Consider the following 17,852-nt stretch of genomic DNA (forward strand, 5'->3'; position numbering starts at 1 on the left):
AATTAATTTTTGTTTACTATTTTTACAGAATTTTCTACTGTGAAAATATAAGCAAACATGAGTTCTGTTAATCAGTTTGCAATAATTTGACCTTTCAGAGCTTGTTTCTGTATTTAAAGGAAATCAAAACTAGAAAAAAGAGAATGCAGTGCAAGTGATGATCATAACATTCTTAAGTTAGTTTGAGAGTAACTTCCTGTTTTATTTGTACCAAGATTGGAATGTGAAGTTCTCTATAACTGAATTTTTACAGCAGACACATTTTTAATACATACATTATTATATTTATATATATATATATATATACACACACATTATTAGAAGGACATTAATTTAAATTACATCTACCTACTCCAGTTTTACATTATGGTTATGAATTTTTCTGGCACCTTTTAAAATAACAGGTATTTTTCCAGGTACTTCTGACATTTGCAGTCCAGGTTTTAAAGGCCACTTGATATTAATCAGTGTTCTAAATATTAACATGTTTTCCTTTTATATTAATATCTAAAGTAATTATTGTACAGTGTTATTTGCATTTTCCGTAAAATAATTAGGATCAGTAATTGGATTTGTACTGGTGGATACATATACAGGAGCACATATTTAGAGTTTCCCCTTTGTTTTTGTTTGGTTTATGGCATTATTTAGTTCCTTCCATTGTTATTTAGATAAATGCTTGATTATAATATTTGTTTATAAATCAACTATTTTACATCTAACACTGCATAATCTTAATGAATATGATACTCCTTTGTCAGACTGAGGCTGCTGCTGCTCTCTGTTTTAAGCCTTTTACCAGTCATGTTCAAAAAGAGCAAGTATTCTTACTTTGGACCCTGTGAGTTGGATTCTTTGGGTTTTATTGCTGTATTTTTGCATCTTAAAATGTACTTACATGATAACTTAATAAAACTTATTAGAGAAGGTTTGGTTAATATTGTGACATCACTAATTTTGCATATAGTTGATAGATCCTAAAGAGAATTTTCCATCTCTAGTAATTACTGCTGACAAATATAATTTTTGCTTGGTTCAGAAAGTTCTTTTGTACTGCAAAAGACTTATTGGTGATCTCAGAGTCACACAAAATTCTTTCAAATTACCTGTAGATTTGTAGCTATATTTTAATACCTCATTAAAAGATTTTAAAATATTTTGAAATCAAAGATTTTTCATTTTCTGGCAAGGAGGTGAAGGGGTACTGCCTGCAGGACCCACTTTGTCAGCATGAAACCAGTCTCATAAATTTTTATTGAAATGAGCTCATTAGTTTTAATTTTTGCCGGCTCTTTAGTAATTCAGGGAATAGTTTTCCATTTTTGAAAAGCAACCAATCAATTACTTAAATAGATGCATTATTAGATGTGTGAGCTGGCTTTTCCAAGGATGGTATTAAGGAAAAAGATATTGTTGCCATTTAGGGTATTGGATGGAGCTTTGTTTCTGTGATTAATGAGGACCTAGAATATTTTCTGTCTTTGGTTGGTTGGCTGTCCCCTTCCCCACCCTATAAACTTTATTCAGGCCATACTGAGCATCTCTTACCTATAATTAGCATTTCTCTGACTGCAACAGATTCAGTTACCAACATCAAGGAAATAAACCTTCAGGTGGTGCAGTTCATTAAAAGTGTAACTTTCTCATACCTGCTCAGTACACAGCATTTCTCAGTGATATGGCGAGAAAAGTTCTTTTATAATAGTCACTCGCTGACAACATTTGAAGTGAAAATTGCCAGAGTTTTTGATTCTTTACACATTTCTGTGACTGATCATCATTTCCTTAGAATTCCAGAGACTTGTGTGAATCATGCCTACGGGGTACATATGTTAGATGTTAACGAGAAAACACTTCCCAGAAATCAAATGGAGGATTCTTAAAGCTTTTGAAGAGCACCTACAAGACTGAACGATGAGATCCCCGTAGTACAGAATGAAGAACTAATTCATTTGAGGGCTGAAATGTCAGAATTACTTTAGTGATAAAAAATACTTATTATTTATCAAACAAGATAACTGTTACTGAATAAGTGTAAATCTATTTTAGGTGATATGTACTATGGAAATGCTTGATCACTAATATACAGAAGTAATGTCTGGTGACATGTTCTTTCAGTAATTTATGTGGATAGAGCTGTTATACTCTATTAAATGCAGCTTGGATTATATATATTTATATATATGTAGTGTCTATCAATCAGAAGAATGACAATATTAGGCATTCATTTAAGTGCATCAGTGAAATGGTCTAATTTTATATGACTGCATATAATTCCTATTGTATGTATCATTGCATTCCTCCCAGCCACAGGCAATCATATAAACTCAGTTATAAATACCTTTATGAATTTCTTTGTCACCATGTTCCAGTCTCCAATTAGTATTTCAGTGGTCTGTCTTATGTTCCTATTTAGCATAATTTTTTTTATTTTTACACCAAGATTCAGTGTAATACATTCAGGCTTTTCAACTTTCAACCAGACCGTTGAAATTAAAACAAACAAAAAAAAAATCCTCTAGTAAAAAATGCATTCATATATGTATGTAAAATTAGATTTTATGATACTGACAATTTGTGTATTTTGTTAGACTTTAAAGTAGGTCTGGTCCTTACCCAGGGCTATATTGCTGCCCTTAATCATGCTATGTTGGACTTTTTTCCACAAGTGAACTAATTAAAATCAATACACAAAAGAATTTACCTCATTAGTAGGAGTGGTGGAATAGGGCTCTGCCTTGTTATTCAAGCCTGGGTATTTAACAGACTCCCCAGACCTGACTGTGCTGTGCTCCTGGTGCTCTCCAAGCAGTGCTGGGAGAGGCAGCAGGGCTCTATTGAGCTCATTTGTCACTACTTACAATAAAACAAGAAAATATGATGTTAAGGGTATCACAGTCACTTTAAAATGTACCTTTAAAACCACTTTAAAATGGTTCCTGACTGCTACAAAACTCTTAATACACAGAACTATAAATTTCTTGTTTGAACATTCTTGCATAAGTTTTATGGATGCTTAAGAATGTATTAAGACAAATTGTCAAAAAGTAAAAGAATTATTTAAATACAGATGCAGTTGAAAACAGAAAAAACACCTGTAAGTTTGATGCAATGACACAGTTAAGGTTTTCAAAACTTGCCAGTCACTTTGGTTGTGCTTGTATTTGCAAATAGAGTTACATTAGTCTAAATTTTGGAAAAAATATCAGAATACATTTAAAGTCTATTTAAAAAGTCGCCAAGATTTGCTAAGTTAAAGGACTTAACTGAAATCTGAGGTCTAGGCTTTTTAATTTTTTTTTTTTCATTTAGAAAAGATGTCTACTGATCAGGACACACCCCAAAATTGTTGCTTTTTCTATAATGTGAACAATTAGGGTATCAGTGTTCACAAGGTGGCTGGGAGAAGTAAAATCTTCAAACATACTGATTATATTTAACAGAAATTCTACAATACTAATATCTTGGAATTTCTAAATTCCAGAGGAGAAAAGACGCATAGTCAATCTAAACTTCTGCTAACTTTCAATTTTTTCAGTGAATTAAGAATCAGGGAAGGAAGACTTTGAAATGATTGCTTAAGCCACACAGTCTTTCCAAATTTCATTTTTCCTGCATTATTTTTAAAATCTTCCACAATACTTGATATTTTTATACTTTTAAAAATATTGTGTAAATATGGTTAGAGATATATGGTTTACTGAATATGTCTGGGTTGTGATATGCTGTTACCTTCCAATTTGAGCAGTCTTTTCTCAAAGAACCAACCCTTCACCAATGAAAACATGTGATGGTTTTGTTACCCAGGCTAAGGACACAAGTGAAGTGTTTTAGTTCTCTGTCTCCAGCACTGGTATTCTGAATGTATACAGAAAAGAAATTATTTGAATAGGTGCAAAATTGCCATGTGTTCTTCATGTTTAAATCAAAGCTCCAAAAGCAGTTTTGAATCACTTCAATTCATTGCCAACCTATTTTCTTAATGAATAAATTCCATGATCTTTTCTTCTGTTTTTAATATTCTCGTGACGAGAAGCATCTGTAGGTTGCTTGCTACTATGAATTGTTCAACTTGGTTAGGTGTCATGGGAATAGTAATTGCTACTAAAAAGTTGGATCAAATTTTAAGGCCAGTGGTAATATCTGGATGTTTTTTTCTGGCCATGCTTAGAAGACTTAAGCTAAATTAAGAACAGCAATCCAATATTTATGTTTCTGCAGCAAACATAAAGTAACATTGAAGTAGTCCCATTTTAATTTCTTATGCAAAAAACATTGGTGCTTTATTGTGCTGAAGTATTGCAGGATTATGTTACATGTGACAAAATCATTCCTTTTCCTAAAAGATTCTTAGTTTTCCTAAAATTCCTTCACCTATTTCCTTCACAACCTTCCCCAGCCATCCCCCAGATTTCTGCTACAATTAAAAGACTCTCAGAAAAATTCTTGGAATACAGTATATAGGTAGATATGCTAAACTACTTTAAATGAATAGTTGCTACTACCAGAACTCAGGTTAAAAATATTTCCAATGAAAATTAATAACAGAAGAAGTTGATAAATAAAAGGGGCAATATACAAAGATAAAATTATCAATCTTCATATAAAGATATACAACACTTGTGTCTAATATAAGGCAATTTACCTTTAGATCTCATTTCCTATTTCTCCTAAAATAAATGCTGTGTGAGCGTCATGTACTAGTACAAGAGGTAATTAAAGGCCTCCTGTAGTTCTGGTAAATTTTTCAAAACCTTTTGCTGCTTGATTTCATCAAATTATTATTTTTTTATTCCAGTACTCTCAAATTAAATTCACACCAAATTTATCTACAGAAGCATTAATGAAAGGCTTCTAAACAAATTTATTCTACTTTGAAACAAGCCAAAGTCCTCCTGTACTTACTCTTTTCCTTACTCTTCAAATAAAATATTAAAAAAAGCTGCATTGGTTAATGTGACATCCTTGAGGGATTTATGGATTTTCTTTTTTTTTTTTTAACTTTTACTATTACAGATATTTAAGTAGTGTGTAGATAGTGTAATGAGATTATGTCGTTTAGACCAGTATCTCAAAAGTCAAAGAAACTGCCATTTTACACATTAGTAATCTCTAATTTGGAGATTTCTGAATTTACTGGAGGATCTTGAAGGCTTTATTCATCTATTGAATAGGAAGTTTAGCAGCAGGCTGCTGGTGAGTGACCTGTTCCCTACCAGTGATCATCCACTGCCATCGCAGCTTGTACACTGCTCTAAAACTGCTCAGCTAGGTATGACAGCTGCAGTGTTTGTAAAGAGAAACCTGCAGCAGAAATCATTTTAGAAGATAGAATTTCTATGAATGTCATAGTCCTTTGAAGAACATAAGTGAAGGCCTAACATCAGGCATTTGCAAGTGGGTGCTGCCCCACATGAAATAAAGGCTGAGTTCTGTCTGAGCACTCCAAAATGTATGAAGATCTGCATAGTGTGGAGGTGAATCTGTAGGATTTTTGTCTTTAGTCCAGCTCACTTTTCCTTTCTGGTGTTTTGTTTTTTGGGGGGTTTTTTGATTTTTTTTTTTGTTTTGTTTTTTGTTTTTTGTTTTTCTGGGGTTTTTTGGGTTTTTTTTTTGTTGTTGTTTTTTTGAGTGTTGAAGAGGGAAAATGTTTAATGCACTTTAATCTCACTCTTTTGAGGAGAATAGGTGTTTGTATTGTTGAACTGGTTTCTTCCCATAATTTATTCAGGAGTCTAGAATGTGAGATAAATAAACGTGTTGTCTGCATGCATTAGAGGAAGCAAATAAGGTATAATGAACTTTGGTCGGGGCCTATAAGGAAGATGAGGTTTTCAAATAATAAAAAAGAGTCTCCTGCTAGAAATCCTGTACAATGAGGTTAGGTGGTGTGCATTATGCAGGGGAGATCAAACCTTATGAAGAAGTTTTCTTAGAAACACGAGACTTTGTAGGTGTGTGTGATGGAGGCAGTGACAACTCCCTTGAGAAGTGTGGCTGAACTTCTCAGTTTTACTGGAGCACTGACAAGTCTCAGTCCATCCCATTCTTTTAAAGGGTCTTAGTATATTTAAACTCTCATGACTGTTGTTTCTAGATTTCTACATGTGTCTGCAGGATGTAGTTATTGGGATTATGAGACAGCAGTTTAAAATCTGTTTTCAGTTTCAATAGCAGCTACTGACTTCAAGGGTCTTCTGAGAATGCCCAGAAGTATTGAGCTTATTTCAGCATTTCTGCATGTCAACAATTGTCTTGGATTGGGAGACACGATGCAATAATAGTTTTGTTGGCTGACTTATCTTTGAAACATGGCTGATGTGTATTCCCTCTGCTTGGAAAATATTTCATATACGTGGTACAGTACTAAATCACCCTGGGTTCAGCTATAAAAAAACCCTCACAAAACAAGTGGTGCCTTTCCCACAGTGCCTTTCCTTCATACACACAAAAAAAGGAAAATGTTTTGAACATCTTTGTTACTATAAAACTGTTGAACACTTTAGTGATTGTGGAAAAAATACCAGGAAGGAACAGTCTCATTTCACACCTTCTTTAAGCAGATATATGGAAAAGTCATGAGAGATTTGTGAATGTGATCAATGCTGTTTAAAATTGGGCTCATAGGGTAGGAGGAGAAACTGTCTTTAGTTTACTTATTGTTTGGCTCACAGGTACATCTCAAATGTTAAGAAAAACAGTGCAACTGTTGGTGCTCCAATCAAAACAGATTCAAAAACATAGGGAGCTACAAGAAATACATATGCTTGAATAGTCTGCAGAGTTGTTTAACTGAATAAATCCAACACAGTTTCATTACATTAAAGACCAGCTGTTAGGCACAGTCAGAATGCCAATATAAAATCAACATATGTAATCTTGGCCAAGTTGGGTTTTTTCCCCATCAGAAAGAATATTTGTGCCAAGAGCATATGCTGCAAAAGGACTAAAGCACAGTCCCATTACCACTGCAGGGTACATAATTACATAAATTTACCTAAATATGGAAAAATTGTAACAAATAGGGGAGACTTGGCAGATATTTTGGTTTCACATTTGGTATTTGGCATAACACAGTGTCCTGTTTAATTCCCATTGCTGCTACTTAGTGTTTCCTTTAATTGTGGAGCACATGGCAGCTCTTATTCTATTTAATTTTCTCATAGCAGCTCTCACATTTTGGCTACAACCACATTACATGAAAAAGCACGTAAGTATAGATTATACTGTACTACAGCCTGAGGGTATAGCGTATAAAAATAGTAATTTCTCAAGCATAAAAGCTTCTTGAATGTAGAAGTTAAACTCTATTTTAGAAAACAAGTACAAGACACAATGCATTTGTATGCACGTATTGAAAAGTTTTAGTGTCCCAGAGTGGTAGAGAGAAGAAAGAAGGAAGAAGATCTATTCCAAACCTCAGCTAGTAGCTTTTGGTCTATTTGGCATCCTTTTGCATTTGCAGTCTGGGCACTGACACTGCTTTCCTTCTCTATAACAAATCCCTTATTCCTGTTGCATACTACACATGGCTTCCATGTTAAGGAAAATTCTAAAATGTCTAAGATTTTCAGTGGCTCTGAGGATAGGTTCAGGGATCCGGTATACATTTAAGGCAGAAAATTAAAAGTGCAGATCACTACTATGTGGATTTAAAACATGCATTGTTACCAAGTGAGTTGGTTGTTTTGATTGAAAGGACTACTCTCTACATCTATTTTGTGTGTTGCATTAAGCATGATTTTATTTTCCTCCCAAAGTTCACAGAGGTCTTATAAACATTGCATCTTAGTGTTTGATGCACAAATGGTCTCAGGCCAAGTGGTTACCTCATTTTATTATTTTTCTTCTTCTATCTCCATATGTATCTCTGGGCAATCTGAGTGTAAAGTTGTGCTGTAGTGATGATGGGGATATAGAATGAGAGCCTTTATTCTCAGCTGTGGGGCCCTATTGCTGTGTTACCATTTTACTGATGTGTTCAGTAGCACAGATCTTTTTTTAAAGTAATTTGGGAACAATTTCTTGCAATTTCAGTTGCATGGAAACATTGTTGTGAATGAACTTGCAGCTTGTACAGATGATGCCACAAGCTCCAAAGAAATCCAGTAATAGTTTGTTAATAACATTCAAAATAGGCTGTATTGCAGCTTTGAGGGAGTTTGTTCTTGCACTTTTACTTATTGGGTTTTTTAATTATAGTTCTTGATTAATGCACCCTTGCATTGTAAAGTAACAGAAAGCCATAGAATAGAAAATGTATTTTAAATTGTGTATTTTTAATTGTGTATGTAATTTGCCGTGTATTTTAAATTCTGTTTGAACAAATCTGAGCATTTTTACTACCAAAATTGACAGACCTCTGCAACAGCTTCATGTATTAGACTGTTTACTCACCCATGAGGAGAACTACAAGAGGCTGTAGAAGTACATTATTGCACTACTCCTGAAATAAATGTCCAGTAGGCCCATCTTATACAACACAATGAAAGAATGAATGTAAAATGAGGATAATAATTGAATAATCATGACATTTGTTACTCCAGCACCTCTTAGTGGGAAATTAACCAAGTAAATTGCAGGTTCAAAGATGTGTTAACAATTCTATGGCAAATATAGCTGAAATAAGTGGTGGGGGAAGGGTAATAGGGATGAAATTGGGCTCTCAGATAATCATTTGACACACAGGTAATTGAGCAGCTGTCCAGAAGGCTGATGAACACTTGTAAAGAATTATATTTATTGCTATGTTGTAGGCACACAGTTTGTGGTGCCTGGGAGTGGGGCTGGCCCAGCCCCATCCCCAGTGGGTGCAGCTGTGAGCAGCAGGTGAGCAGCACTGGCAGCAATGAGCCATGGAGTGCCCAGGGGCACTGACCAACCCCCAAAGGGAGCAGAGGCACACAGGGGCAGGGCATCAGCATGAGGGGATAAAAGGTTGGGTTAAAGAACAGGAAGGGCAGATGCTTGCAGCCTTCTGAAGTGATCTGGTGTTCCTCTGTATGGGCAGACACCTGAAGCCTTCTGATGTGGTAAGGTGTGACTCTGTTTGGGGGAATGCTTAAAGCCTTCTGAAATTGTGTGGTGATACTCTGTGTATGGTGGCTATCTCGACTGTGCCACTATGTGAGTTTTTTGATGTTTTTTTGGTGGAATTTCTGTTGTTTTGATGGCTATTCAGATGCTGCAGTCTCAAATTAATAAGGATCATTGGGAAATAAAAGTTATATTTTTAATTGCAAAACAATTCTCAACTATCATGTCATCATACTGATAAATGGAAAATAATCTTGAGTGTTTCATCCTAGAGACAGCTGTTATAGTGTTGTATGAGCAAATGCCTTAACTCTGAAGTGGCTTATCAGTGTAGAGTTCTTGTGTGTTAAAAAATATTAGTTAAGGTTCCTGTGTAATATGGCAGCTTAATCCATAAAGAGTGGAGGATTATTTTATTACTTTGCTATTTTTCTTTAAATAACTTGTAGTTATATTTATGGTCTTAGTTGGAGAATGTCTGCATACATTTTCAGGGTGTAAGAATGGCTATCAGAAATATGAAGGAATATGTAATTTGTGAAAAAACAGTAAACCTCATTAAGAAAGGTTATTGCACCTATAGCTTCTTCTCTCAGTGCTCATTGATTAGAGATTAAACATTATCCTTTGTGCTATTCAGATTGGGATTTTTAATTAGGATGTCATTATTACACAGATATACTAAATGCTAAATTGATTTTTGAGACCTTTTGAAATAATGGCACTACTTCTGCAAAATGAAAATCATAATAGATTATTGACTTATACTTGGCTTTTGGTTCAAGGGCACATCTCCAATGTCAACATTTTCAATATTTTTAGTTTCATGCAAAGAGACACTCATAATTAGGCTTATATTAAAAGTTTGTGCCTATTGACTCATATTTTATTAATGACAATACTATAGCATTGATTGTCCTTGATTTATAATCGCAAGCCATGCTGCCTGTTGCTGACATGTAAACACAGCATAAACTTTCAACTAGATTATTTTATTTGAGAATTTGTATTCATGCAAGAAGTATCATAAGAGCTATTAGTATCTTAAAGTAGATATTTCCTTCAGTTAGAAGTTGGTTTTAGATGAAGAAGTTCTCTTTTCTCTACAGGATGTATCAGATGCTTGGAGTTTATAATGGATTCTTAAAGAAGCTTCTAGGATAGGCCTTCAGAATAGAAACAGAATTTCAAAGCAGGCAAATACTAATACTTCCATTTATTAGTGCCTATTTACTTAAATTTGGTTCAAATATAGCTAAACTCTACTTTTCCATTCAGGCTTTGTTTTTCCACAGACTTTGAAACAAACTCATCTGTCTCGCTAAAATCTTTTAAAATCTAGCATTTTTGGTAGCTTTTGTTTGTAGATAGACTTGACTTGTTAGTCTTAGATAGACTTCTTGTCAGGTATTTCCAGATCAAACAGAAGAGCTGGTGTTGACAGTTTTGCATGTTAAGATTGGAAATTCTCAGAATAGGGAGTGTATTTCCTAGCAAGTTGTGGTAGTTGTTGGTGCATTTTTCTTTCAAAATAAGGAAAGAATTCTCCCTGTAGCCAAGGCTCTCCAGTATCTGTCTTGAAAGGGATAATTTTTCTGTGAGGGGGGACATGCCCATAAACTCATAGCTATTCAAATAAGCCAGTATTAATATCCAGTGTGAGTCCAGGGATGCCTTGTTGCCCTACTTGCTCCTCTTGAGGAGTGGTGTGTGTTCTCTTAGAGACAGACATGGTGAACATGGTGATATCAGTTACCTTTCTGTGTAAAACAGCCTTCTGCATAGAAGTTTTGTTGTTGTCACAGTCTTAAATCTCTGCTTAGTTGGAATTCCATGTATAAATTGTATAATGTATAAAGTAAACATCTCACCTATTTAAGAATAGGAATCATTCCTCTTACAGCTAAGAATATGCAGTGCCTTGGAAATCTATAGAAATACTGTCCTTCAGGTGATACAATTCATGTCTCTTCTTTGTTGGTATAATAAATCTTTATGCACCAGTTCTCTGTTCCATATTTATAGTTTGATTCAATGATCTTAAAGGCCTTTTCCAACCTAATGAATTCTCTGTAAGTAGTGGTCTAAAATAAGTTCAGATCTAGAGGCGGTTGAAGGTATGTGCAGGTGTAAATGTGATCAACTACACGTTGCTTCTTACTAATACAGAAGCTGTATTGTACACTCCTCATTTTAATTAGAGTGTACTAAAGTAAAATAGTCTAGAAAACATTGGGAAGTTGTCTTTATATTAAACACTTAGCAAAAAGCATAATTTTTATTGGTAGCAATTTAATGTGAGATCTCTTTCTCAAGAATCAAGTGAAAACAAATATAGGATGTGCATTTTAGAAGGATTTATGATAACTTTAAGTGTAGTGGCTAAGTATTCTTGAATAAACTTTTAGTAAAGTTGCCTATTTATTCTTTTACAACTCTCATGTCTCTAAGCAATTTCATCATTTATTCATCCTGAAAACAGTCCTTTGCAAGTTTGTGAATGCATCTCCCTGTTTGGTAATGGGAGTTGATATGACTGCAAGAAAAAAAATATGGAAAAGATCCTAAAATACAAACCACAGAATGACAAACTGAAGTGAGGGCACTGCTTCCAGTTCTGTCTTTTCATCTTTGACTGATATTTTTCTAGAAGAAAATTGGCATGTTCTTTGGTTGTCACAGCTTGATCTGTGCAGTACCATTATGTACAATATTTATCACAGATGACTAACAAGGCTGGGACTATACCACACCAGGGAAACTTCTCTGAAATAAGAACTGATGAAGTCAATTAATTTGCTGGCAAAAATATATATGTATTACCTTTCTTCAGATTAAACCAAATTCTTCAGTTGCATAACTGCATGTAATTTGGAGGGGGAATTGTTCTATTTTTCCACCTTCCAGAAGATGACTGCCTGAGAAATGTATGTGCTTTCAAGTAGACAAATATTCAAGCTTCTTGCTATCACCATTTATAATTTATAACTTTTTAATAATGCAAGTACACAAAATAAGTCTATCTCAATATAGATAGGTATAGCTATATAATATACAGGTTTTTCTCAAAATAAGTATGTACGGTATGGCATTTTAATACATCTCTGAAGAATTTAGCAGTGATGTTGTGCAGCATGTTCATAGCTTTTACTTTTTTATAATTTTGTTGTGCAGATGTTATTACAGAAAGGGTGGAGTGATACCACTGCTGATGTATTTTTCCACTTTGTATATGGCAGCCTCAAGTGAAGATAAGACAGGTTTTTTTCTGAAGGAGAAATTTCAGTAGTTCTGTACTGGATGAAAGACCCCTCTTGTTTAAAGGGTATACACCAGGTGGGGAGTAACATAGTTCAAGAAATATTTGAAAAGGCACCACTAATGATGGAAAATAAGGGATGCAATAATTCTTCACGTGCTGTAAATCTAATCATGTATACATGCAATAAAAACTTCCCAAATAATATATCAGTTTTATTCAAAGTAATATTATGTTATTGTATTTTACAGGGATGCCTTGGCAGAATAGATTAGCTATTAGAACACTTCAATTATTCTACAGGGACAAAAAATTTGGAGGACCCAAACCAAGAAAAACCTTCCGTGGTTGAGTCTGCAATGTGAGGCAAAGTATGGGCAAAGCAAGAAATGGAGATCGGGAGAAAAATTTTAGAATACTCTAATAATATTTTCTTAACTAACATTTTCTGTTTCTGGGAGATACCTTGGTGCAGATCCACGATGCATTTAGGCATGAAAATTCTGCATATGGGCCTTGCTTACAATCATGTTTCTGCTTCGCTTTTCTTAAATAGTTCTGTTCATACCCACACAAAATAATTTCTCAGAGTCTGTCTTATTGGGGTTTTGTGGGCACTGAATGGAAGTTCAATATCAAAATACTTGTATGCCACCTACACAAAGTCGTAACATCTTTAGCAGGACCTCAAACAGGAAGTTGGAGCCTCCCTTTGAGACAAATTAATTTATTTTATTTTTGTTAACAGATAGCATTTTAATTTGTCTCCTCATATTAGAATAAGTGAAACTGAGGGGGGTGTCGGGGGGGATAAAACTGCAGCAGTTGTATTTTAGTAAGAGGATATATCACATTTTCGTCCCCCAAAGACATTTCTATGTTGTGCTGTATATTGGTATAAGGGGCATTGGATCAATATAAAAATATGAGTATAGAGAGCTCCCTGCAGGATAGGACTCAATTCATTTGAAGATTCTTGTAATGGGAACAGTCTGTGAAGAACTCATGATTAAAGAAAAGTGTAAAATTCAAATTCATATATTGGTGAAGATATAAGCAAAGGTTCAGGAAGTCAATTTTACTAAAACTGGTTTTAAGTACTCAGAACAGGAAGCCATTTAGCATGGATGTTAGATCTTTCTAATGACTGTCTAACTGGAAACAGGCTATCTTAATTCTCAGCCCCAAGCAAGTACAAATGACCCTGCTTCCAGACTTCATTGCAATATTTATTGCAATTTGAATGGAAGACTTTTGACACCGTAGTCATAAAAATTACAGGGGACCACTTATCTGTGTTTGAAATGTGGACCTGGAAGTTCCAGTCTCCAGCAGGCTTTAACATTACTATTTAATGGTCTTGATGGCCAAAGACCAGTTCAAAAGGTAGTGGTGATCCAGTACATTTCCTTCAAATATATTATTTTTCCTCTCTTCTGAGGAAAACTACGTTTACTGTTCCTGTTGATGACAGGAGACAAGTCTAAGCATAACTAAGCAGGCAGTGAGTACCATTCATGATTTCACTTTAAAAACTTTTCTGTAATACTTATTACATGACTTGCTATGTAGTCCTGCAAAACATTACCAAGTTATACAACAAGTTCTAAAAATCAGAATTACAATAGTTCTTCTCTTAGATTTAGAGGTTGCTAAATTTCTACTGTCTTTAGACATGGCCATAATACTTTCCCTTGTATTAACACTTTTTTCAGGTAACTTGTCTACAGTTCCATCAATACTGCAAATTATGGTAGATTTTTAGAGTACATAGTATTTTTAAATGCTCACAGGAATATTCTCGTAAGATTTTTCATATTTATAAATGCATTCCAGATCTTTCATGAAGCAATGTATAAAATTAAGACATTGTACTTTATTATACTTGGCAGTCCTGATCATCAGATCGAGTGATGATTTTGTTGTTAAAATTCACTTGTATGAGAATTAGGACAACTGTGTCTAATTTAAACTAAAATAAGTTACTTGCTTTAACCTATTGCATATCCTATTTCAGGCTGGGTTTGCACCAAGAGCAGAGGTGATATCTGCTCAGCATTCTACAGCCATTGGGGTTTCCAATCTCAAAAAGGGCAAGGCTGCTCTAAGCAGTCTGTCGGCTGCTTTAGGCTGAGCCTTAGGTCTAGCTTGGACCAATTGTCATATTGCCCCCCAAACCACAAGGGTGTAGTTTGGTAGACTTTCTCTGAGGAAGTGTGTGTGGGGGAATCTCTCTTATTGAAATAGATCAAAAGTAGTAAACCTTTAATAAACTTGAATGTAAGCAGTCAGAAAACCCCAAATATGATAATGGAAAGAAATTGATTAGATTTCTTTTTGTTTTGTTTTCTCTTATATTCTCCTACATTGCTCCACTATTCCCTGTCTTTCAGACAGAGACTTAAAGAGGATGTTCTTTATAACTAGAGAGCCATTAATGTTCAACATGGGTTAATGAGGGACTTGTCACTCAATCAATTATGGAAAAATGTTTTGTTGAAGTGCCCAAACCCTAAAAGCCTTGTACTTACTGTGCACATATGAGTTCAAATTAATGTTTTTCATTATTAAGATGGCCTGTATTAATAACTGCAAACTCAGTGAAGAGCAGATGTGATCAGTTTCTAGTTTAAGGCTGTAAGTCATGAGTATATGTTCCACATATACATAGGACAATAAATATTTATTCCCTTATACAAATAGCTGTTAAATAGCAGAGCTAGAACACTAAGACCACTGGGGTGATGAGGTTAAAAGTTTACATTTTTTGACTGTGTCACATCACAAAGTTTGGAGTTATCAGAGTTGGTGTTTGGCATTGATCCATCTCAGGTTTATGCAAATGTGTCTCATGCTGATCAATTACACAGTAACTGTATTTAGGTAATTGAACAATGGAAAGCAAATTATTTCATAGTTCATCTCTGAAGGGAATCCCTTGCTGTTTGTTTAGTCAAATTCCTAAGTTAAGTCTCATCTTAAAAACAAACTAGCTAGGCAGTTGATATTATGTAAACTAGGCCTACTCTTTATTCCATAAGCAGCTTTGGAAGCTTGTTATGCTTCATTTATACTCTGAATTTGATGTTTACATATCCCAAATGTGCTGTTTTGCTGTTTCTGATTTTTAAAGCTACCACAAATGACTTAACCTTACTCTCCAAGTATTTCATTTGGTCACTAAAGCTGAATTTTACTTTTGAATAGAAGCAGATATTCTACAGTGTTTTCTTAACAGATCTCAGACTGCTGTACAAAGCAAAGTACATATTCTTCCTCCTTCCATGTGGAGCAACTGAAGGGAGAGGAAGTGGTATTAAAGGAATGTGGGAGTAGAGCTGAGATCTAATTAATTCACATAGTTAAATTAGGAACTTAGAAATACTGTAGGAAGTTTAATTAATGGCAAGAAATGCCCTTTAAAATAGGCATAAACAAGGTAGGAATTTCAACCAAGTTAAATGTGCTTAAAATGCTTTTGATAGACCCAGTGCATGACATCAATTGTAGGTAAGCTCTGGAATTTTTGACATTTAAATCAAGAGCCTAAGTTAGTGTAATTTATAGTATCAGTAGGAAATAGGGATGTAGTATTCCAAGTAAAGAATTGTGTTTTTCAGAAATGGGCAGTAAAGTTATCAATGTAGTTTTCCTTGAAATAAATCCACTCATTTGGTTTGACTGGGATTTAAAAAAATTACTATTCAGATTGTTTTGGACTGGACTGCTCATTTTTTTTCTTTCCTCTAATGTGACTTGGAGAAGCATTCAAGAATTTGTCACTAAGAAATATTTCATCAAGTTAATTAACAATTAATGTCCACATTTTATCACATTGACCATGTCTGTTATTACAGTCAGAAACAGGGCTGTTATATTTACTTGCTCTAACATTATATTTACTTGCTCTAAGATGCCTTTTACTTAATTGGGCAGTAGGATTAAAAACATTCTGATATAGTGAATGCATTTAATGGCCTCACACCTCACTTCCCATAAAGCTGTATTTCTATTCCTGTTCTGCATCCTTTTAAAGCACTCACCCAGCAGTTTACTGATGTAACCAATTAGACTACAAAAGAGGTGAGATTTCAGAAGCTGTTTCAGAATTACTGGCCCCTTTCAGATCTACAGCAAAGGAAGCTTATTTACAATTTTAATTATTATTACTTTTATATGTTGTTTAAAAGTTTAGTTAAAATAAATTTCATTTGCAGTAATTTATTTCAAGATGAGAGTTTAAGTGGAACTCAGGGTTCATGTAATGTCTTGCCAAGACTTTCTGAAAATTGAATTTCATTCAAACTAGCATTTGTTTTAAAGCATTAAAAAAATATGTAGATTCTCTCACTAATGTCTGCTATCTAGGAAGACACTTTGTTCATTTAATGATCAGGATGACACATCTAGGCCAGGATTATTTAATTCCAGTGATAATTTTAGGTTTTTTCCTTCATAACATTGATTACTGATTATCAACTTCTTGAAGTAAATGCACGCCACTTAGGTAAAAAAATCTGTCAGTTTATCTTTAAGCTATATCATGTTTTTAAACGTGAGTAGGCAGCAGCATGCTTTATCAATGTCACCCCTAACCATTGAGTGAGGAAACTCCATTCCCTAAAAGCTGCAGATTTTTCTTTTTATGGCTCTGTATTTGTAAGATTTTACCTTTGATTTTCTTCAGTTTTAGTGGCAAAGTGCTGTTTCCTATAATAGGCATTATGACTCTGTTTAGAATAAATGTCTGGGTAAGGGGCCGGGCAAAACCATCAGGGTGTGGAGATTCAGGTACCATGTACTACCAGGTACTTCTTTAGGTACATTTACCATTTAATTGTCTAATTGTCCAAATAAATTAGATTTTCTCAGAGTTTAAGTGTATTTCTAGTAAGGTATTTCCCTTCAAACTTTGCTCTGCACAGCTCTCAGGTATACTTAGCTTTGCAATAGAGGGCTCTTTCTTTGCTAAAACAGGAAAAAAGTTTGGGAAAAATCTCATTCATTCAAACACCAGTAGAAATTGTTTAATAGCCATGTTTTCCCCTTGTTGCTTGTGTTAAAAAGAAAACCTTAGTATTGATTACACTTAAGCTGACTCTAGGATTATATTCCAGAAGAATTTTGAGGACTAAAAGAAATAAAGATCTTTTCTAATAGCCTGGGAAAGTAAAGGAAGTGCAGGTGATTGAGTGATCATATTTCACCAATTCACTGAAAAACTATTGAATATTATACTATGAAGATTTTTTTTTCTCCAAAGAGAATTTTGAATGAAATATGAACATTCAATTTTGTGTGCAAACAAATGAACCTGAGATGCTTTGTTATGTAATCCACTTTCTTAACCTTCTGCTTATTTACCGAAGGTCATTGATTCACAAGGGGGATAAAATCAGGTGGTTTCATGCTGCAACAGGCTGTTTATTTGTTTAATTTTAACTGTCAAATCCAATAAAAATTTTATAAAGTTTCATTAATAGAAGTAGGCCATAAAGGGTACCTTGTTATAGTCAAATGTTCAAAAAGATGCTGATTTCTAAGCACACAGCTGCCT

The sequence above is a fragment of the Passer domesticus genome, chromosome 12 (assembly GCF_036417665.1).
Source record: "Passer domesticus isolate bPasDom1 chromosome 12, bPasDom1.hap1, whole genome shotgun sequence".
Lineage (NCBI taxonomy): Eukaryota > Metazoa > Chordata > Aves > Passeriformes > Passeridae > Passer > Passer domesticus.